Source organism: Equus przewalskii, chromosome 20 (assembly GCF_037783145.1).
Source record: "Equus przewalskii isolate Varuska chromosome 20, EquPr2, whole genome shotgun sequence".
NCBI lineage: Eukaryota > Metazoa > Chordata > Mammalia > Perissodactyla > Equidae > Equus > Equus przewalskii.
The window spans coordinates 43,019,515-43,042,023 of record NC_091850.1 but is presented as its reverse complement, the minus strand read 5'-3'; the positions used below and the strand labels follow the sequence as shown (position 1 = coordinate 43,042,023).

General features: G+C 37.8%; 1 long non-coding RNA gene across 1 annotated transcript in view; it reads left to right on the top strand.

Moving 5' to 3' along the window:
• The window catches only part of LOC103549738 (uncharacterized), a 136,683-nt gene that overhangs the window by 78,333 nt on the left and 35,841 nt on the right, over positions 1–22,509 (top strand). Inside the window, exons 4-5 of the long non-coding RNA XR_011530617.1 lie at positions 15,113–15,202; positions 18,573–19,313. This is a non-coding gene — a long non-coding RNA (uncharacterized lncRNA). The remainder of the gene's footprint in view (positions 1–15,112; positions 15,203–18,572; positions 19,314–22,509) is intronic.

Genomic DNA, 22,509 nt, shown 5'->3' with positions numbered 1-22,509 from the left:
ACCCTTTAACAAGAGGCTTTTTTCCCCCTTATGTCCAATAGCTTTTCTGGGGATTTTCCCAATTATAGTTAATAGCCAGCAATGCCAGATATTATGACACTTGTCTTGGTTGTGCTAAGTCCAAAAGCTGCTTATGGTGGTAACACTCCCCTGCTTAGATCCCCAACTCCTCCAGGGAGGCCTTCATACCTTAAGATTTCTCCTGGCTGGCCATGAGGTGCCACAGCTCAAAGCTGACTTTTTTCTCTCTAGAAAGGAATTTCTGACTCTTTCACCTTGGTCAGCACTGTCCCTTGTTGCGGGGGTTCTTTTTATCCAGTTTTCAGTTCTCTCCTAGGGTAATTGTTGTAAGAGTAGTTGTAAATTTTCTGTGTCCATGAGGGGAAGCGAGTTCAGAGTCTGCCTACACTGCCATCTGACACCATCTATGATAGTTCTATTGTGAATTTTTTGAGAAATCACAGCACTGTTTTCCATAGTGGCTGAGCTAATTTACATTCCCACCAACAGTGTACAAATGTTCCCTTTTCTCCACATCCTCACCAACACTTGTTGTCTCTTATCTTTTTGGCGATAGCTATTCTAAGAGGTGTGAGGTTAGATATCTCATTGTGGTTCTGATTTGCATTTCCCTGATGTTTAGTGATGTTGAGCATCTTTTCATGTACCTGTTGTCCATTGATTTGTCTTCTTTAGAAAAATGTCTATTCAGTTCCTCTGCTCAATTTCAAATAGGATTGTTTATTTTTTTTTTTGCTATTGAGTTGTATGAGTTCTTTATATATTTTGCTATTAGCCCCTTATCAGACGATGGTTTACAAATGTTTTCTCCCATCCCCATAGGTTGCCTTTTCATTTTTCTGATTGTCTCTTTTACCATACAGAAGCTTTTTAGTTTGAAGGCTTTTGCATTTTTTAGTGGACAAAGTACAACTTCTAAATATGTCATTCCTGCGACTCCTAGATGTGGCCTCAAAAAATGTTTGCAACACTTTTAATTATGTTCCTGTGAAGCTTATCATTGAACAAATCTGTTTCCTACTCTTTCCAATGAGATGACATGGAATTTCATTATTGCTTGCCCTTCACTTCTTTATCAATCCGTTAGCTTCATCTTCCAAAGTTATCTCAAGTGCTTTGTGATAACTTTACTTGGTCTTTTCATGTAGAATTAATGCTAAAAATTGTGATGAGTACTTAAAAATATATGTAAAGCTATGTCTGAAACAAAAAGAACAAGCTGTCTTTTTGTAAGAAAAACAATTTTTAACTCCTATCTTTCTTTTGTCTTTTCTAATAAGAAGAATGATCTGTATACTGGAAAGAATAGCATAGATACGTTATAAAAGAAATGATGTATAAGACATCAATAACAAAGATAATTTAAATCCTTTTCATGAGGATACCTTGTGCCCCAGATAAATGACCTTTTTTGGGATCAAAGAACTCAAGGTTTCATTGAGGACCCATTGTTCAATCTTTATGGAGAATCTTATAGATAGAATGATGTTCCTAAATTCTTAGCACGTCATTCTCTCATTAAAATCCTTCAATGGTTTCCTGTTATTGCATATAGCATATTTCCCCATCTGTCTCCTTTCTACTTCTCTAACCTCATCTACTGCCACTTTCCATTTCTTTTGTGCCTAATTCTCCCACAGTACCTAATGTATATTGTAATTGTAGTAATTAGTATGGTGTATTTTTAAGTCAGTTTATTGGTCCTCCTCCTGTGGGGTCTTTGTAGTAAGTGCCCCTCTTTCCTCTAGGCATAGTGGAAGGAGCATGTGTTCCATAATTATGTAGCTCTAGTGTCCAGTCCTGGCTTTTCCTCTTAGTGGCCTTGGCAAAGATAATTAGCCAAGTTGGATTTTTGGAGCTAATAGGGAAAGATGGATAGAATGGCTGTCCAGCCAGTGACTGAGAATATTTCTTGGCCCTGCACATATCTGGGTGTGGTTATGTGATTATTTATTATGGATTGTCATTGGAAGGAGTATATATCACTTCCTCTGAGGCTTATAAGAAGTGGGGTGCCTTCTCCATATTTTCCTTACCTCCCTTTGCTAGATAAAATGATTGTGACTTGTAAATTGTGAAAGGGGCTTTGGTGTCTGAATTGCTGCACAGAGGTGAGCTGCCTGATGATGGAGGATCCTTCACTTCAGATTGTCATTTAAGTGAGAAATAATTCATATAGTTTATTTCTTGCTTATATATTATTGTTAATTATTGTGTGATTGTTAGCGCCAAAGATGGCTACCAATAATTTCTTCACTCTTGGTACACATTTTTGTCACTCTTCATATCAAAAGGTAGAGCTTATCTGCCCTTTCCTTGAACCTGTGTTAGTCAGCTGGCTTTGACTAATAGCATGCGACGGAAAAGATGTAGCTCAGGATGCAAGAAGACTGGTACCTTTTAGTTTCTGCTTCTTGGAGCTCAAATGCCTTACTGTGAGAAGTACATGTCACATGGAGACTCCACATGGAGAAGAACTGAGGCTCTCTGGTTGACAGCTCCAGCTGACCTCCCAGGAAACAGCCAGAGCAATTTTCTACCATGTGAAGGAGCCAGTCCAGTCAAGTCCTCTGCCAACTGCAGCCGCAATCATGGGGAGAAGAAGAAGAACACACCAGTTGTCTCACAGAATCATGAGAGAATATAAAGGGTTAATATGCACCAAAGAGCTTTTGAGCAGCGAGTGTTACTCTAAACAGAACATCTGCTTTGTGACATTGGTATAGTTACTTTAACTGCCCTCAGCTCTCATTTCCTGATTTGTACAGCAGGGAAAAAAACCTTACTGAATTCGTATGGTTGTTGTGATTCAATGAGACAATGATGGAACGTTCCTTATTTAGTGCCTGGCCTAAGGTAGGCACTCAATTTCAGCTTATTTGAGTGAATATTAATCTTTGCCAAACTATAACGAAATGTTCAATTAGAAAAAAATGTTCAACCTCATTTATAATCAGAAAATCCAAAATTATGAGATAAAATACATCTCAATTATGTAACTTATTGCCTTGAAAGTAGACTTGCACTTTGTTATTGCATTCGGAGTTTCTTCAGCCAGCTCCTCTCCATCTTTGCTTTCCTCTCAGCATTTTCTCTTCCATGAACTCTCACTCCAGTTTTATTAACACATTATTCTTGCATCTTAGTGAGAACACTGAGAAGATATTCTCTTATGAATTTTTTTGCCCACAATAATGTTTTTCAGATGTATTCTCCTTTGTGGTTAGCTGTAGAATTATTCACAGACTTCATACATGATTGTCCTATTTATTAATTCAACAAACATTCAGTGTGCACCCATTGTACACTGGGCTCTAAATTAGATTTAATTTCCCCTTACACACACCTAATCCCACACTAGCCATCAGTTCTATTTTTCAGAGCACGGTAAATCACAATAAGAATATAATTTATGACAAATTATAGCCCATGAGTCAAATTTGGCCAACTACCTGTTTTTGTCAATCAAAATTTTATCAGAAACTAGACATGATCATTTGTTGACGTATTGTCTGGGGCTGCCTTTGTGCTACAATAGCAGACTTGGTTACTTGTGACAGAGATGATCTAGCCTGCAAAGCCTAAAATATTTACTCTCTGGACCTTTATTTTATTTTATTTTTTGAAGAAGATTAGCCCTGAGCTAAGATCTGCTGCCCATCCTCCTCTTTTTGCTGAGGGAGACTGGCCCTCAGCTAACATCTGTGCGTGTCTTCTTCCACACTATATGTGGGACGCCCACCATAGCCTGGCTTGCCAAGTGGTGCCATGTCTGCACCCAGGATCTGAACTGGTGAACCCTGGGCCGGTGAAGTCGGAATGTGCGCACTTAACTGCTGTGCCACTGGGCCAGCCCCTCTATGGACATTTATAAAAAAGGTTTGCCAACTCTTGATTTGTAGTAATACAAACAGTTTTGGTTGGCATAGTTAAAAGGTTATTGATACACTGGCATGAGCTATTACGACAATAAAAAGTCTGAAAACTATGCTATACAGTAAAGGAAAAAGGTACAGGGAATGTTTGGTCTGTAACAGAGAAATTTTAGAGGAGCTATAAAGCAAAAAGATGAGAGATTTGATTGATACACATTACCTTCACTTACAACTGGCATACGACTGATGAGAGAATGAACTAGGAAGGTATTTAGAAAGGCAACTTGGAATTTCTATGAGTAATGGAAATGTGGATACCTCCAGACTCAGCAGTTACACTAGGGAATGAATGCTAGAGAAATGCTTTCCTATATATAAAAAGAGACACAGTCAAAGATGTTGACTGGGGCTTTTGTTTAAAATAGCCAAAGCCGGGGAACAACCTTTAGCAATGGGGAATGGTTAAATAAAGTATGATGTACACATTCCATACATGTGGGGTTTCTTTTGTTTTTTTTTTTGTTTTTTTTTGGTGAGGAAGATTGGCCCCGAGCTAATATCTATGCACATCTTCTATTTTGTATGTGGGATGCTACCACAGCATGGCTTGATGAGTAGTGTGTAGGTCCACGCCTGGGATCTGAACCTGTGAACCCTGGGCCCCTGAAGCAGAGTGTGCAAACCTAAACACTACACCACCTGGCTGGCCCTTATAAATGTGTTTTAATTGAACAGATGCAGCCATTAAAAGATTAAGGTAGTTCTATATTTCTAGTACTGGAAAGATTGTCAAGATATGTTATTATTCTGTAGCACAATATTTTATGATACTATTAAATATTTGAAAATCATATTATGTAAATATTTGTGTAAATGGTTTAGGCCAAGTCAAACTGCATGTGACAGAAAAATATCAAATTATGGTGGCTTAAGCAAGATAGAATTTTTTATTCTGTCATGTAAAGTGAATCCAGGGCTGGAATAGCAAGAGCTCTGTGGCGTGAGGGTGCCACACTCCTTCTACCTTGTTGCTCGCCTTGGATGATACTAACAACAGTGGCCTCTGTGGTCCAGGCAGCACGAGGAGGAAATAGGTGGTATCCAAGGAGGAGGTTGATTATTTGTCACTTGGGAGTTTAAAGGTTAACATCCTGCCAAAGAAAAGTATGTCTTGCTCACTATGGAAGTTATAAGATGAAGATGAGATAGGAAGAAGCTTATTTGTTAAATATGAAGTGTTTTTCAACAAGAGGTGGTCACAGAATTTAAAAATTCATGGATAAGGAAAGGCTGTTAAAGATTCATAGCATAAAAATATTAAAGCTAGAAGGAATATCAGAGATGATCTGATTTGACTCAGTCATTTTATACCTTTTATTAGAGTCTCAAAGGGAAAAAGAAGAAAAGCTAATATTTTAGAGCTTTTGAAAGATGTTAATCTTTTATGGCAAAAATCTTTAAAAACTTTGCATGTACCAACAATTTTTTATTTACTTAATTTTCGAATATTTCATGTATTACTATACTAATATATTGTATACATTATAAAATCTTCACCAAAAAAGAAACTATTAAGGATTAGAGTGGAATAAATAATAATAAAAAAATTATTGCTAAATAGGATGACTTCATAGTATCTCAAGAAAAATACATACATAGGACAACATTCACTATTTTATATACATACATGTATGCACACATATATATATATGTATAGGTATATTTATATACGTATATATACAGATCTATATATTATGTGGATATATGTTTTATGTATCTATACATATATACTTTAAAAATGATCTTATTGGTAGTTAAAGTTTTTCCCCCCAATTCCCTGTCAGACCTTATTATTGCATTATTTTTTTTACCTGGATTTCTGGCTGAAGAAGAACTTGTTCCTGAAGGGGAAGAGCTGGTTTTACCACTTTCCCATGGTATACTTGTTCTTGAATTATTGATATTCACTCAATTCAATAAATTTGCTAAAGTGTTTTAAACTAGGTGTTCATTTTGTAAATATTATTCTAGGTGACAGCATGTATTTCACAAATCCATATATTCATAGTAATGGTTTCTATGTAACCCAAAATGCGAGTGTGGTGTGATTGGCTGATAGTGAATGAAGAGAGTTCCACTGTCAGCCCCTCCATGTTAGGGAACTCTGTAGTCTTCTCTCAGGACACTTCATGTATTGGGGGTGACAAATGTCCCTCTCACATAGAGGTTGAGTGAGGGTTTGAGATTTCATCTGTGTTATAAATATCAGTGAAGGTTAATTTCTTACTATACCTTTCTCAATGAGATAAAAAATAAATAGAAGTAGATAGTCTAATATTCTATTCTCATAAACCAACTTGTTCAACCTCTGGTGTCTATACCCCTTGATACAGTGGTTTTTCCAACTGTGATTTTCAAATTACAATTATACTCTATGTATCAGTCAGGGTTCACCCAAAAAGTAAAATCAGTAGATACACATTTTAAGGGAATTATTCTGAGGGATTGTCTTACCTAATTGTGCAGCCAGCCAAACAAGCCCAAAGACCACAGAGCAGACAGGCGGGGAGGGAAGATCGTGAGTGGACAAGAGCTTGCTGTCCACAGACAGATGGTCAAAAAAGAAGATCCAGGGAAAAGGGAGCAATTACAGATTCAGCTGCTGATTGGGCCTCTGGGCTCAAGGAAGGCCTAAGCCATCTTTCGAAGGACTTCTAACGGATAATGTCAGGACTATCCAAGATAATCTCTCTTTTCATGAACTTGAAGACAACTGATTAGGGACTTTAAGTACATCTGAAAAATCCTTTCACAGCAGCGCCTGGGTCAGTGGTTGAGTACCTGTAAGGAGGTGTGTGTGCACTAAAATACTGCTGCTTGCTATCCTCCACCTCTTCTAAGAGAATCTCTCCTGTGGCTCATCCCAACCAGAAACAAACTAGAAAGGGAATTCTGGGGACTGTAGTTCAGCCTGGGCAAGTTAACACATCACAGAGCGATTATACCATTGCTTCTAACAGAGTGTCATCGGTCAGATCAATGAGATATAACCTTGGAGCTATGAGCTTATGTGTTAGCTGTGAAGTCATGCAGACTTTTCTCACATAATCACTGTTGAGTTAACTAGTTTTAATTTTAGCAATTATTGAAATGTGAAACCATTTTTCAGACAACTCCTTTTATTTGGTCAGCAGATGACTTTTTCACCCCAAAACACACTAAATAAATATGCTATAAGTAGTTTCTACTTCAACATTAATATTTCAAGCAAAGACACACCAGTTACTCAACACAACAGGCTCTAGTTATGTAATAACATATGGAATGCATTTGAAAGATGCACCGTTTTTAAAAGAACTTAATATGTTTTCCCTCAGGTATGTAGCCAAACAAAGAAAATGAAAATGATGTATCTTCTGCGACTCTTCAGTCTGTTGTACACGTGTAGTTTGCTTTCTGTGTTTCTGAAGGCTGTGTTTAGCTTTATTTTTCCTTAACTTTATTTTTCTATGCTGTAACTTTAAGTATAATTTGAATGCAAGATAACAGTGAGCCCAAAAACTGAAAAATTTGGTGAACAAAATGGTGCGGAAAGAAGAATTCTCCTTGCAAAGTACGCTACCTTCTTCCTTTTCTCCACTGGCTATCACGTACTATTCTCCTTTGGGGCCTTCAGTAAAACTTTATGATATTACGTGTCAAGTATCCTACATTTTTTTCCCAATATTTTATGTATATAGTAAATTTATTTTCTTCCAACTTGCTTTTTTATTAATTTACATAAACTCATTCTCATCGTTCAATTGATGTATTCCTCTATTTAAAAAACTGCTTGACTATCTTATGTTGGATAAAACATATCAGAATTCTTACTCAAATGGAATTATTTTTATTTAAAGGTTTTTCCCTTGGTGGCAAGCCTTTCAGGAAAAAATTAAAGTTGGTTAGCGAGGGCTAAGAATATTGCATTGGTGTTAAATTCGTAGACTCTGGAGTCAAATTTCTAGGTTTCAGTTCCAGACTTTCTACCCAGAAATTCTATTTCCTGAATCTACTTAGTTATCCCTTCTCTGCTTCAGTTGTTTCATCTGTAAAAAATGGACAATATCTGATAGGGTTGTGACAAATAAGATCATATACATAAAGTGTTGGCAATGTTTGATAGTAATCACTCAACAAATACGAATTAAAAATAACTCATTTAGGGGGCCGGCTCCGTGGCCGAGTGGTTAAGGTCGCGCCCTCCGCTGCGGCGGCCCAGGGTTCGGATCCTGGGCGCGGACATGGCCACCGCTCGTCAGGCCACGTCGAGGCGGCGTCCCACATCCCACAACTGGAAGGACCTGCAACTAAGATATACAACTGTGTACGGGGGGTTGGGGAGATAAAGCAGGAAAAAAAAATAACTCATTTAGCTGAAAATGTACCATTAATAAAGAGAACATGATTAAATTTGTAACCAGAGTGATACATTATATTATTTGGATGTCCTATGGAGAACTGAACGCTTCTGTTCCCATGGTATCTATTTGATCTCATTGAAGGCATACCATGAGTTCATAGTTCTGATGACAGTTTTTGGCTCTGGAGTATATAAGTTTTACATTCAAAAATCATAGAAACTAACCAGATTAGCACTGGAAGAAATCTTAGAGACTATTTAGACCACATTTCTCATTTTATAGCTTGGGAAACGGGACTCAGGTTCAACGATTGACCTACACTCCCAGAGGTAGTTGGTATCAGAACTTGGATAAAAATGTAAGTCTTTCAACTACCTAACTCTAATTCTAATCATTAGTTATCATGGCAACAGGGAGAATGGTAAAGAACATGGCACTTTCAACATTTTAGACTAAAGAAATAAACCTGAGCTTTTACTGGAAATAAGCGTCTCCATGACATTCTTAAAGAAATTTTTTATTTATTTGCTTCTCTTGTGGAAGTAACTGTGCTCCATCTGTTTTGAAGGGATAAAGTAGCCAGTCAGTTTCTTACTGTTTTTCCTACAGCATTTGTTATGTTTCATCTCCATCCTTTGTTCTGTGTTGCTTGTTTTCTAAGGCATGCCATTAATAGAAGGTATAGGTTCTATTTTTAAGAAAGAATCATAGGGGGCAGATATAAGGACCTGGAAATCTAGGTGTTTAGGAAGCCAATTTTTAATCCAATGGAAAAATCAAATCACACTTGAACTTAAAGATGTCTGAATTTTATGGCTCATTGATTTAATTTTAAGAAGTTTAATGAGCTGCAAATAGAATCCGTATGGTTCATTGGATTTGGGTAGAACTATTTTTATTTGTTGTCTGAGGTAATTTCTCTTTCACTGAAATTGTTTTCTCTCTAGAAAATCTACACAGGAAAGAAAGCGGTTGGCTATGTAGCTTCATTGGAACTAGCCTGCAAATTAACACTTGTATCTCTCAGGGTACTTATTGCAAATAGTAATTTCCACTCTGGCTAGTTAAAGCAGAAGAGGATTTATTAGGGGGTGTAGGGCTGCTTATGTAATTTCCAGGAGCGCTGGATAATCAGGCTTGTATGCTACAGCATGACATGGGACTCTTCCAGTGGAAAGCCACTGCTGCTGCTGGGACTGCTTCTTGGCACTCACGACTCTAGGGACTGAGCCTTGAAAAAATCTCTGCTGCTACCACCACAGCGGACCGCAGGGGAGCCTGAGGCGCTTGGTGCTAACTTTCATCTTCCAAGTCTCTGTGGCTGTTCCTGCTTAGCAGATATTGGCTCTTCTGCAGTATCCTCACTTCAGAGGAGACTATGAAGTACTCAGGCTATTTATACAGGGGGGCATGCTCTAAGGAGGTTGGGATGGGCTTGACCTCAGCATGGCTGCTCAGGGATTAGACAATGCCCTGCATGTGTTGTCTGGGAAGGAGAATGGGCCTAGGAATCCCCTTTATCCTTTTCCGTGAGTATGTTAGTACGGACAAGTTTATTAGAATGTGTATTATTTCAGAAGGGGAAATTGACTGAGAAGCTAAGAAAATACACTTTGTATAAATATACTTTGACTGGGAATGGGAGAAAAATCTGCCAAATTTAATTATGTAACTTGGTTTATATTCAGCGAATTCTGCTTTAACTCTAGAAGGACTATTAAGAGAGAGAGATTAGACTATGGGCAGTCCTGACTTTGTAAAGTTCCAACATGCACAAATTTCAGTTACCAAAGTCTAGTTGAATAACATGATATGGTTGAAATTTCAGTTGCCACAGTATATTAATTGTGTGTAATTGCACAAAGTATAAACTTCACTGCCACTTTTTTAGTCCACAAATCACTGCATAAATGACAGATGGGCATCATGATAGATGACTAATTAGATTACTTTTTTCAAAGTAATGATTGACCACTGTGCATCAGTTATTTGGTTCACACGCCAAGAGCAAAGCATGTAGCTGTGTTGCCTCCTTGACTTCAGTGATAAACCTACATGACATTTCACAAAATCAGACAGGAGGAAGAGGAAATTGGCCAACAGAGATGAAAGACCAGTGGAGAAACAAAAACTGATAACCCTGGGAGTGAAATTCACATCGAGAGTCAGCAGAGCTGTAGAAGGACTAGCTGACTGTGGGAATGGTGACACTCTCACCGTTTGAGAGCCTCTAGATGTGCAGCCAGAAGAACTTAGTGATGGAGAACTTACCGACATAAGTGAAGAAAGTGGTTGTGACGAAAAGGATGAAGATGTCTCAGAGGAAGTGACGTTGGCAAGAAGCCTCACGTTAGAAGAACTGGAGACATCTCACAACATAAAAGTGTAAAGGAAAAAATGGTGAACGTTGATCCAAACTTTGAAAGGAGTATGACAATTTGCCAAGGCATGGAAAAGTTGCTCGCTTCACATTGTAAATTATATGATGAGGGGAAAGCAAGTGTTATTCAAACTACCCTTGATAAGCTTGTTTTTTAACAGAGAAATAAATTTTTATTCTCAATGTTTCTAATGTTTTAAATTACAGTGCATTACATAAATATTAATTTTATTATTTTTTAAATTTTCATATACATTATAACCAACCGTAAGAAAGTTCTTGATATTTTGACAAAAAAGGTTAAAGGTCATAGAAAAACTGTAATTTTCCCCATTGATTAGTAAGACCACATTGCATGGTTTCAGCTTGCACAGTTATTTATATGATCTGTACTACCATGCAGAAAGAGGACTATCTACTTAAAATGAGGGCAAGCAAACATTGCATATTTTCATCTTGAAAGACAGCACTTTCTGGCTGAGAAAGGTTAGACTTGCATTACAATTTCAGACTCAATCTTAAAAGTCGTGGATTCACTGCTTGTTCATAGAGCATTTTAATACAAATTCAAAAAAATTGCCTTCATCTGTGATGTCTACAAAGGAAATTGTATCCCTTTTTTTTTTATGTATTTTTTTTTTTAAGGAAGATTAGCCCTGAGCTAACATCTGCTGTCAACCCTCCACTTTTTGCTGAGGAAGACTGGCCCTGAGCTAACATCTGTGCCCGTTTTCCTCTACTTTATATATGGGTTGCTTGCCACAGCATGGCTTGATGAGCAATGAGTAGTTTCATGCCCAGGATCTGAACTGGCGAACCCTGGGCCACCAAAGTAGAGCGCATGAACTGCTATGCCACCGGGCTGCATCACGGTGTCCCTTTAGATATGACACTGCGGTGTACTGCACAGCCTGATGGTGTATGAGTGGCCTGGGCTTATTTCAGGGAATCTCAGTCCACATTACAAAGATAGCAACTCACATAGCTGGACCACAGGAGCTGAGGAGAGAGCTTTCACTATCAATGGAGCAAGCAGGAAAAGCTTCAAGGTGAACATGAGTGTTCATCAGTGTCTTGAAGGTTAACAACCAGGGCTGGGACTAGAGGCAGGCAAGTGGGGCCAACTCATGAAAATGCAGGGTCACATCCTCTCTTCATTCAAATTTTTGATATTTTATTCATCATAAAAGTTTTGCATTAATTTTGATTTCTAAAAATATTGCATTAAAATGTTATTTAGTTTGATTACTGAATTTTTTGGTATCTTTCCTAAAATTTTGTGCTCAAGTGAATGCCCCACTTACATCATTGTATTCCCCACCCTAGAACTTTATGGGGAATCTTTATACCTGCAACTGCTGATTCACTTTAAAAAACAAGGAAGGGTGCTCGCCCTGTGGCCTAGGGGTTAAGTTTAGTGCACTCCACTTCAGTGGCCTGGGTTCGGATCCTAGGCACAGACCTACACCACTTGTCAGCCACGCTGTGGTGGTGACCCATATACAAAATAGAGGAAGACTGGCACAGATGTTAGCTCAGGGACAATCTCCCTCACCAAAAAGAACCACAAAAAAAAATCCAAGGGAAATAGTGAGGCCAGGACGTCAGGTACTAGAGGGAGAGAATATTGATTATTTTTCCTAATATGTCTGGTTGCTGTGAATTTAAAATACAGGCAGTGTTCATGGTTCAATTTTTGCTATAAATGACAGGAAACTGTATTAGCCTTTGATTATCTGTCAGAATTTGACCATTTGACTGTAATTTTATGACAAGCCAAAAGATTTTTTTTTTTTGAGGAATATTAGCCCTGAGCTAACATCCACTGCCAATCCCCCTCTTTTTGCTGAGGAAGATAGGCCTTGAGCTAAGATATATGCCCATCTTCCTCCATTTTACATGTGGGACACCTGCCACAGCTTGGCTTGATGAGCAGTGGTGTGTAGGTCCATTCCTGGGATTCGAACCAGCAAACCCTGTGTCACCAAAGTGGAGCACGTAAACTTAACCACTGCGCCACTGAGCTGGCCCCCAAAAGATATTTTGTTGTGTTTCAAAATTCAGGTCTATCTTAACACCCAGATAGAGTTGCTGGATTTAGCAGAAAAAACATGAGATACCCAGTTAAATTTGAATTTTAGATAAACAACAAATAATCTCTCAGTATAAAAGCATACTCCATGAAATATTTAGGATAGACTTACCCTAAAATATTATTTATCTGAAATTCAAAATTCACCGAGTGTCCTGCATTTTATCTGATAACCCTATACTCTGTGCTGTTGAAATGGTCTAAGGTAGGTTAATGCTTCTCTTTCGTCTTAGTTGTCATTCTGCAGAGTATAGGCCTCAACACATCAGTGAAACTCACATGTTAATGCCTTGAATGTGAAGTGCGTTTGCAAACTGTAAATTTCTTTATATGCTAACTCTTACGTCTTTGAATAAAATAGCTCCTATCAATTGGTATGCTCCTCTTTTCCTCTCCTTTTAATGTTGTGATTTGTTTCCTTCTCTGGACTTTGAGTATATCAAGAGTAGGCTAACAGGGTCAGCCCCTGTCTTTTCATGTCATCTATTTGACAGGTAAGAACTGAAAGGGAAGCCACGTGAGACCAAACTGTGTGATCAGGCATCCAGATTGCAATTCACTGTTGCTGTTCCCTGTGCGTGATCCATCAAAGTATTTAATTTCAAGCAACTTTTCTTTCCTGGTTCATGTAATGATACTGACCCCACCGTGCGTTTAGAAATTACAGCAGATTATCTACTGTGTATCAGCTGGCTAGCTAGCTATCAATCATACTTCATATTTGTAGTGTGATTAATTGGATGGCTAATAGCTAATCCAGTATTGAAATAGTGGCAGAGTTAGGAAAATTGTCTTGTGTTAACCATAGTGATTTACACTTTCTGTTTAGATCAGGGAAATCTGATTTTTTTATGCTTTTCACTGTTCATTTTGTTTTTGAAATTGGTTGTTTATTTCTTTTGCTTCCAAATTTTCCTAATGCTATGCTCATGCTAGAGCCAACACAAGGTGTGATGATGAATTTAGGGAAGGCTGTCTTGGTGCCAGCCTTCCTCTGATTGGCCTTCTTGCCCCATATTCCCAAGCACCTTTCCTGCCCAGCAGGAAACTCATGCCATTTCTAGTCTACCCAGGCTTGTTCTTGCCATTTAAATACAGAATGTTGAAAGTAGCCAACCCTTTGTCCTGTTCATCTTCCCTGATATTCAAATCATGGAAAGAGAAGTCACTCTTTTCCTCCTGATGGATTTATTCTGCAGCATGAATTTCATATTCTTGGGCCTATGGCATCACCGGGTAATCTGTTGGACTGAGAACTTGTCTAGCAGGGGTAGGAATGGGTGCATGCTATTTAGAGACCCCTGGACCCCTCAAGGGTCCTGACAACATGCCAGGCACAGTGCTAATGCTAAGAATACAACTGTGAATCCTTTGGTTTTAAAGAGTTCATATGATAGTAGGAGAGAGAAACATGCACAAATAATTTGACTCCTATGTTCTTATTTACTGCTAGTGTTCCCCATAGAGAATTATGTGAGCTGAAGTCAGGGTTAAAGGTCAACTTTTCAAGCAAGATAGGAAAGAAGCTAGTGGGAGCACAAACCAGCGGTGTGGCTACAGGTTCACACAATACTGCTAGGTGATCCTTGTCTTGTACCTGAATGTCCACGGTAACACTAAACACCAAGCACTGTGAATGTCAATTTTGAAATCAAATCGCTTTTGTTGCTAAATATTAAGAGGATGGGATGAATTTAATCTCTTCTTCTTCTGACTGTGAGCAACTAAAGAAGCTTCTGTCCCCAAACACGGCTCTTCTCTATAGTCAAGTATGAAAAATAGAGCAACAAGTAGGAAGACATCAGTTGTGAGACCAATTAGATCTGGCAGGAAACACTCATGTTTGGCAGGTTTCCCAGCTGCCACGTAGTTTGGGAGCTGAGCAGAAGTGTCCTACCAAGCTAAACGCTGAGGACCTGTCACCATTCAATCGTCTGCCAGCAGAAAAAGTCAACAAGCTTTGGAAGGAGGTTGGTCCAGATTCTTGAACATCCTCACAGCAAGAGCTATCAAATGTGTATATTTCTCTCTCTCTCTCTCTCTTTTTTTTTTTTTGCTGAGGAAGATTAGCCCTGAGCTAGTATCTGCTGCCAAACCTCCTTTTTTTTGCTGAGGAAGATTGGCCTTGAGCTAACATCTGTGCCCATCTTCTTCTATTTTATATGTGGGATGCCTGCCACAGCATGGCTTGGTAAGCAGTGTGTAGGTCCACACGCAGGATCCTAACCAGCGAACACCAGGCCGCTGAAGTGGAGCATGCAAACTTAACCTCTATGCCATGAGGCTGGCCCAGAGTTTTTCTCTCTTTAATAAACATCTTTTTTTGTTTTCTTCTTAACAGAATCCTGGCAATTTTGTAAAACATTTTTTCAAGGAGCAGAGAAAAAGAATTAAGACATAGGAAATATATGTCATCTAAAGCATAATGATTGTAAGTATTTGATGAAATTTTTAAGAACTGAAGTTTTATTGAATGGAAAGTCTGAGCTTGGCATAGGCTGTCTTCACAGTCCCCAGACGGACAGTTTAGCTCCTATCTGAACCTGACTTTGGGGTCTTGGAGCCTTGGCAGTGAATGTTTTCAACAATAAATCAGGCTCGGCGGTGGTTACTGGCTATCCTGGAGTTGGAGCCTAAAGGAGTGTGAGAAGACTGTTCTTTCTGAGTTCAGTGGATTCAATTTAAGAAATGTTTGTTGATTATTCCTGTGTGTCATTTACAGTAAGTGGGGTGGTGGATTTTAGGGGGAAGGCGACTAATTCAATGACCTTTAATTTACATCTCTCAGGTCAGATCTAGCACAATGCCCAGAGAATCCATAACTTTTGCTGAGTGAGGGATTTATTCTGAATCCTCAAAAATGACTATATTGAGTGTAATTTATTTATTTTAAAGATTGGCACCTGAGATAACAACTGTTGCCAATCTTCTTTTTTTTTTTTTGCTTTATCTCCCTAATCCCTCCCCCACCCCCATACATAGTTGTATATCTTAGTTGAAGGTCCTTCTAGTTGTGGCATGTGGGACGCCACCTCAACGTGGCCTGATGAGCAGTGCCATGTCTGTGCCCAGGATCCGAACCCTGGGCCACTGCAGCGGAGCGTGTGAACTTAACCACTTGGTCACAGAGCCAGCCCCAGAGTGTAATTTATTTTGAAATACTTTGGAATATTTAGGGGGATACACATACATCCACATACAGACACACACAGTATACTTCATCCCTTGGATCAGTTAATTAACATTCGTAGTACTCTAACCAGAAATACACACTCTAGAAGTGAATGGTTAGCATTTGAAAAATTAGTCAAAGCCCCATAAGTCTTCAGAAGTCACTAGTAAGAATGTGCCAGCTAACTTTATTTTTGATCAGTCCTAGAAAGTTAAGAATTATTGCATAGTGGATGTTGGTGAAACAATTCATGTTTAAGATATGTGGATTGGCTCAAATGTTTTTTTCCAGCTCTGTTGAGAGATGATTGACCTACAACATTGTGTAAGTTTAAGGTGTACAACGTGTCAATTTGGTACACTTATATATTGCAATATGATTACCATTGTAGCGTTAGCTAACACCACCATCATGTCACATAACTACCATTTCTTTTTTGTGGTGAGAACATTTAATATCCACTCTCTTAACAACTTCCAAGTATGCAACACAGTATGGTTAACTATAATCACAATGCTGTGCATTAGATGCCCAGAACTTTCTCATCTAATAACTGGAAGTTTTTACTCTTTGATCAATATCTCCCTATCCACACCCTAGCCCCTGGTAACCACATTCTACTTTTTATTTCTATGAGTTTGGCTTTTGCAAATTCCACAAATAAGTGAGATCATACATACATACTTATCGCACTTAGCATAATGCCCTCAAGGTCCCATGTTGTCACAAATGGCAAAGTGTCCTTCTTTTTCTTGGCTGAATAATATTCTATTGTGTGAGTGTATATATATATATGTGTGTGTGTGTGTGTGTATGTGTATAATATATATTACATTTTATTTATCCATTCAACTGTTAATGGGCACTTAGGTTGTTTCCATATATTAGCTATTGTGAATAATGCTGCAGTGGACATGGTGGTACGGATATCTCTTCAATATTCTGTTTTCATTTCCTTTGGATATCTACCCAGAAATGAGATTGCTGGATCATATGTAGTTACATTGTTAAATTGTGAGGAACCTCCATACTGTTTTCCATAGTGGCTGCACCAATTTGTATTCCTGTCAACAGTGCACAGGGTTCTCTTTTTTCCACATCCTCGCCATCACTTGTTATCTCTCATTTTTTTGATGACAGCCATTCTAAAACATCTGAGGTGATAACTCATTGTGGTTTTGATTTGCACTTCCTTGATGATTAGTGATGTTGTGCACGTTTTCATATACCTGTTGCCCATTTGTTTGTCTTCTTTGGAAAAATGTCTACTTAGTTCCTCTGCCCATTTTTAAATATTTGCTTTTTTGCTGTTGTGTTGTATGAGTTCCTTATATATTTTGGTTTTTACCGCTTATCAGATGGATGGTTTGCAAATATTTTCTCCCATTCCATAGGTTGCTTTTCATTTTGTTGATTTTATTTTTTGCTGTGCAGAAGCTTTTTAGTTTGATGTAGTCCCATGTACTTATTTTGTGCCTTTGTTGCTTGTGCTTTTGATGTCAACCAAAAAAATCTTTGCCAAGACCAATGTCAAGGAGCTTTTTCTCTACGTTTTCTTCTAGGAGTTTTATGGTTTAAGGTCTTATGTTTCAGTCTTTAATCCATGCCAAGTGGTGTAAGATAGGGGTCCAATTTCATTTTTCTGCATTTGGTTATCCAGTTTCTCAATAGCATTTGTTGAAGAGACTATCCTTTCCCAACTCAGTATTCTTGGCGACTTTGTCAAATATTAGTTGATCATACATGTGGGGGTTTGCTGTTAGGTTTTGATTCTGTTCCATTGGTCTATGTGTCTATTTTTATGCCAGCACTATGCTGTTTTGATTACTATAGCTTCGTAGTATAGTTTGAAATCAGGAAGGGTAATGCCTCCAGCTTTGTTCTTTTTTCTCAGGATTGCTTTGTCTATGCAGGGTCTTTTGTGGTTCTACACAAATTTTAGGATTGTTTTTTCTATTTCTGTGAAAAGTTCCATTGGAATTTTGATAGGAGTATTTTTCAGGCATGACCTTCCTTGTATGAACAGGGTGTAAGATTCTAGTTAGCCTTACATCTCTGCTGGATAGTGTTGTAGGCCTAGGATTCCCATCAGTTTTGTGGCAGCTGCACGTGGAGGATTTTGCTGTTTGATTCTGCCCAGACTGTTAACTGAATCCTGCTGCTAGGATATTGTCACAGCTGCTTTGAATGAACGTATTAGGCAAAGTGGGGTTTACGTGTCTCCAGGTTGGAGAGTAAAGACGATTTGGTTTGCAGAACAGGTACATGACTGTATGTGCGAATGGATATGTTACTATTTTTGCCTTCTTGTATGATAGCTAAATTCCATCAGAGCCATCAGTCTTCCTTCATCATAAGCTATCCTATGGTTGTGACATGACAGGATAGAAACATAGTAGCCCTCTTCCACCTCTTTCTGTTGGTAACCAGCAATGTCTAAAAAGAAAACAAACCCTAAAATTCATGAACGTCTTCTGATCAGCTCCCATCATTGTGTTTCCTGTGTCAACAAGTACTTAACGGAGTTTTCTTCTTCAGGAGCAACAGAGGGAGAAGGACTTTGCTAATTAGAAGGATGACTGGAGAGTATGATATTGTATATCTCTAATTATTTTTTCTTTACTTTTAGGTGGAAATTCTAAAAGGTATTTGGGTGTGTGAAGAATATTCAAAAGAATTTTCCTTTTTATGCTTCACCTGCCATGACACCTTTTCTCTGGGAGCAATGTCAAAGAAGGGTATTTTGAAAGAAAATTCTGTTGCTGTGATTAAGAGAAACACTCACAACTTATCAAAGCAGTTGTTTGTGGAAGAAGCCTAGTGCCGAAAGTGAGGTCAAGAAGAAGATGGGAAATAAATTTTCTCAAAGCCACGTAAAGGACATGCTCAAAAACCTTCTCCATAAACTTCTCTGGGTCTAAATATCCACAGCAGACATTTATTCGGTGACAGAGCAAAATGATGTTTTGTAGACTTACATGAAAATCTGAACATTTTGCTTATAGTTCTTCTAAGATGAATACTGTAGGAACACTAAAGAATAGGTCAAGAAAAGCAAACTTATCAGTTAAGCTATAAAGACACTAAAAAGAGAACAGAAGAAAATTGCTTGGTTGAAATATATCTGCCTTTTCAGAACTCTCGCTCTTTTGCTTATATTTTGAAGGAGAGCATTATGAGTTTCCAGGGGCCAATTTGCCTTACAACATTCTCTTCTCTTCCTTTGCTTGAATATGCTGCTCATGCTCTGACACCAGTAAAGAAGAAATGACTTATTATGTGTGCTTTCATTCCTTCCAGAAAATGAATTTTATTGGTGCCTGTGGCTTGCACATAACACATTTTCAACCACTTCATTTGTTGGAACCAGGTAATAAAAATGAGATTTCCTTTAACAAAATGATATTCTGACATTCATAAAAATGAAGTGGTGGAATCAGTCAGCCAGCTTAGGAGAAGGCCGCATGCCAAATGACAAGAGTTTAAATAACATAAAGTACAATGTCGAAGCAGTTCAAGTAATAATATGCAAATTTCTACTCAAAAGTTACGGAGAAACAGTTATTTTTACTGTAATGTATTGTAAAGAGCCCAGATTCTATATGACTAGTTTGGATATGGCCAATGAAAGAAAACAGTTGGTACAATCTAACTTGCTCTGAATAATTTGTAACAAATTGAGACTCAGAGAAAAAGTCATTCTATAGGAACCATTATGAAAGTGGAAAAACTAGTCAGTGTTCTTTAAATGGTGCAAATTTAAACAGATTTCTTGATATCAGGGTAAAAGATCACCAGACTGATAAAATATCGGTTAAATAATAAATCAAGTGCAAATAAATGGATCTGACTTCTATAACTTTCTTTTATCTAAATTGATGTCACATTTATCTTTACTTTATGATCTTGCAACTATATCTTTAGATTGAAATCGTGGGAAGTAGGAAATATTATACATTTCTTTTTATGCAAAGCCTTTTATCGATTGTCTTCATTTCCACTTTCTGCTAATGAAGTGGTAATGGCAAGATTCTTGAAGAAATAATGGCTCACTCATAATTGAATGAATTTTTTTTATCAGTACAGAATAGGCAATGTCTGAAGGTCAATGGCTCAAGATAAGGCAGCTCATAATTTATGGATTTTTGTAATGCTTTGTTAGACGATTGTGATACAAATACAGTTTTGTTTATTCTTTTTAGTTTCTCTTACTGTTTTGCCTCTGTGTCGCTGTCTATCTTTTTCAATTGAATCCTGATATGAAGTCATTAATTTAAAAATAGCATAATTAAAACATAATAGGAAGTTACTGCCATAAATGCCCCACACCATGACAGTCAAAACTCATTATCCATGATTTTTATCTTTGTATTTTACTACTTTCCTCTACTAACCAATATAGTTGACAGTTTTCAAGTACAAATGAGTCAAGGGAAGTGATTTGGGTAGAATTATTGAATTTTAGAATTAAGAGGAGATTTACAGTTCATCTACTCCAACTTTCTTACTTAATAGGTGAGAGAGTGAAGGTTGTGTAGGTTAAATGACTTCTCTATGGTTACACAGGTCTTAGGCTTCTATGCTATTGCTTCTTTCCCTAATGTGCTCAATTAGCTTATTGTGTCCAAGAAACCCAAAAGCTGTTTGAATACTTTGGTCCCTGGCTGTCCCCTATTCCTCCATCTGTGTGGGCATCTGTTCTACAGGCTTTGTGCTCCTTCCCAGGGATCTGAATCTTTATTTCCCATCTGACTCATTATCTCTAAGCTGGCCAATCCACCCACTTGTTCGAGGGACTGCGTCTCAAGAATCTCTTGGCTCAGGGGAGAGCAGAAGGTTTGCAGTGGCCATGATTTCTGCTGATACTACTAATTATTCTCAACCCATGGCCCATGCACACACGAATACACACTAGTTCTATTACTTAACTGTTGAAAAATTATTTTTAAAACGTTATCTAAATGGTGTGTATTTTTGCTTGTTTCTACAAAAAGGGGGCCCTTTCAAATTCATTGTTAGATCGATACATTTTTATAATCACATTGAAGGAATCCAAAACAAGGCAAAAATCCAAACCTTAATTTTGACAGAGCTGATCAAAGATGTAATCTGAAAAATAAAATTAACCAGAGAGATTTTTAATTAAGAATTTTTTGGCCTCAGATGTTATGATGAGTTTTTAATCTTTATCCTCTTAGGAAGTGAAGGAAATACAGGCTTTTGAAAGAACAGGAGCATACATTATGAGATATTGTATTTGATTATCTTTAGTATTCTATGTGCAGGGAAATAGCAATCCGAAATTATGCTCATTTAACCATGGACAGCAAGCATTAGGGACCTATTTTTTTTTTTTTGTATCCTTCTCCTTTTCCTTTTTCTTTTTTGGTGAGTTTATCCTTTCCTGATTTTGATATGGAAGTATGCCAGCTTCATGAAATAAATTTGTATATCCTCTCTTATACCTTAATAGGGAGAAAATGAATAAGAATGATCAATCCAGGCTCTAGGAAATATACAAACTTTGAACTATGCTATGATTATAATCCATTTATCCCTTGTTATTCAAACCTATTCAGTCTCTAAGTTGGGATAGTGGGAGTTCCAATAGTAAGTTCAGACAACAAGGACCACTGTGAATTATCTGAATTTATTCATTCCTGAATTTTGGATACTAAATAGTAAGAGTTTGGGAATTGAGGTAATCCTTTCCTCTAAATAGACCTATCTCACCAATTTTGTCTGAATCTATTCTGTTTCTAAGTTTGGAGAGTGAGAGTTTTAATAGGAAATATTACATGTATTTTTGAGTCTGTAAGGTCAGACCATTTCACTACCAGGCTTCCCATGGACATTGGATGTTTTTTATCATTAATCATCTTGAAAGAGAAATTTGGGAGAAGGTCATTAAACAGGGGTAAGGTGAAACACTTTTTTTCACTTGGGGGTTAGGAGTGAGTTTGTTTCTAGACTTTAAAGCATGAAGACATCTAGAGTAGATAAAATAGAGGGAGCTTTGGGCATTTGGGGGATCAATGATATGACTCTGTTCAAGTGGAAGGGGCTGCCAGATGTAAGCAAGAGAGAGAGAGCTCTGTCTGTAAGATATGGGTCTGGGCTTGTGCAAGAATCATAAATTATTCCTTTTACTCTATAACCATCCATGGCTTCTGACCTCCGGCACAGCCTATTAAAATTTGTCACCTGATTTCACTTGTAACTAGGGAATTAAAAAAGAGCCTGTTCCCATGTTCAAGTTGAAATCAACATGGGCAATGTCCTATTTCCATACTAGCGACAGAGATTTCTACAGCGATCACTGAATATAGACAGCGATGTGGGAAGAGCATGAAGTTATAAAAGGGGTCAGCAGTAGAGGCAAAGGTCTGGAAGCAAGAAAAGATACCCTGAATAGAAAACAGTAATGCTAATGCGAATGTTAATAATGCTAATAATAATAATAATAATAATGATAAATGATTGAATACAATTATTAAAGTCTATGTGCCTGGCATTATTTTAAGCACTTTTTGTGAATCATTTCACTTGATCCTCACAACAACCTT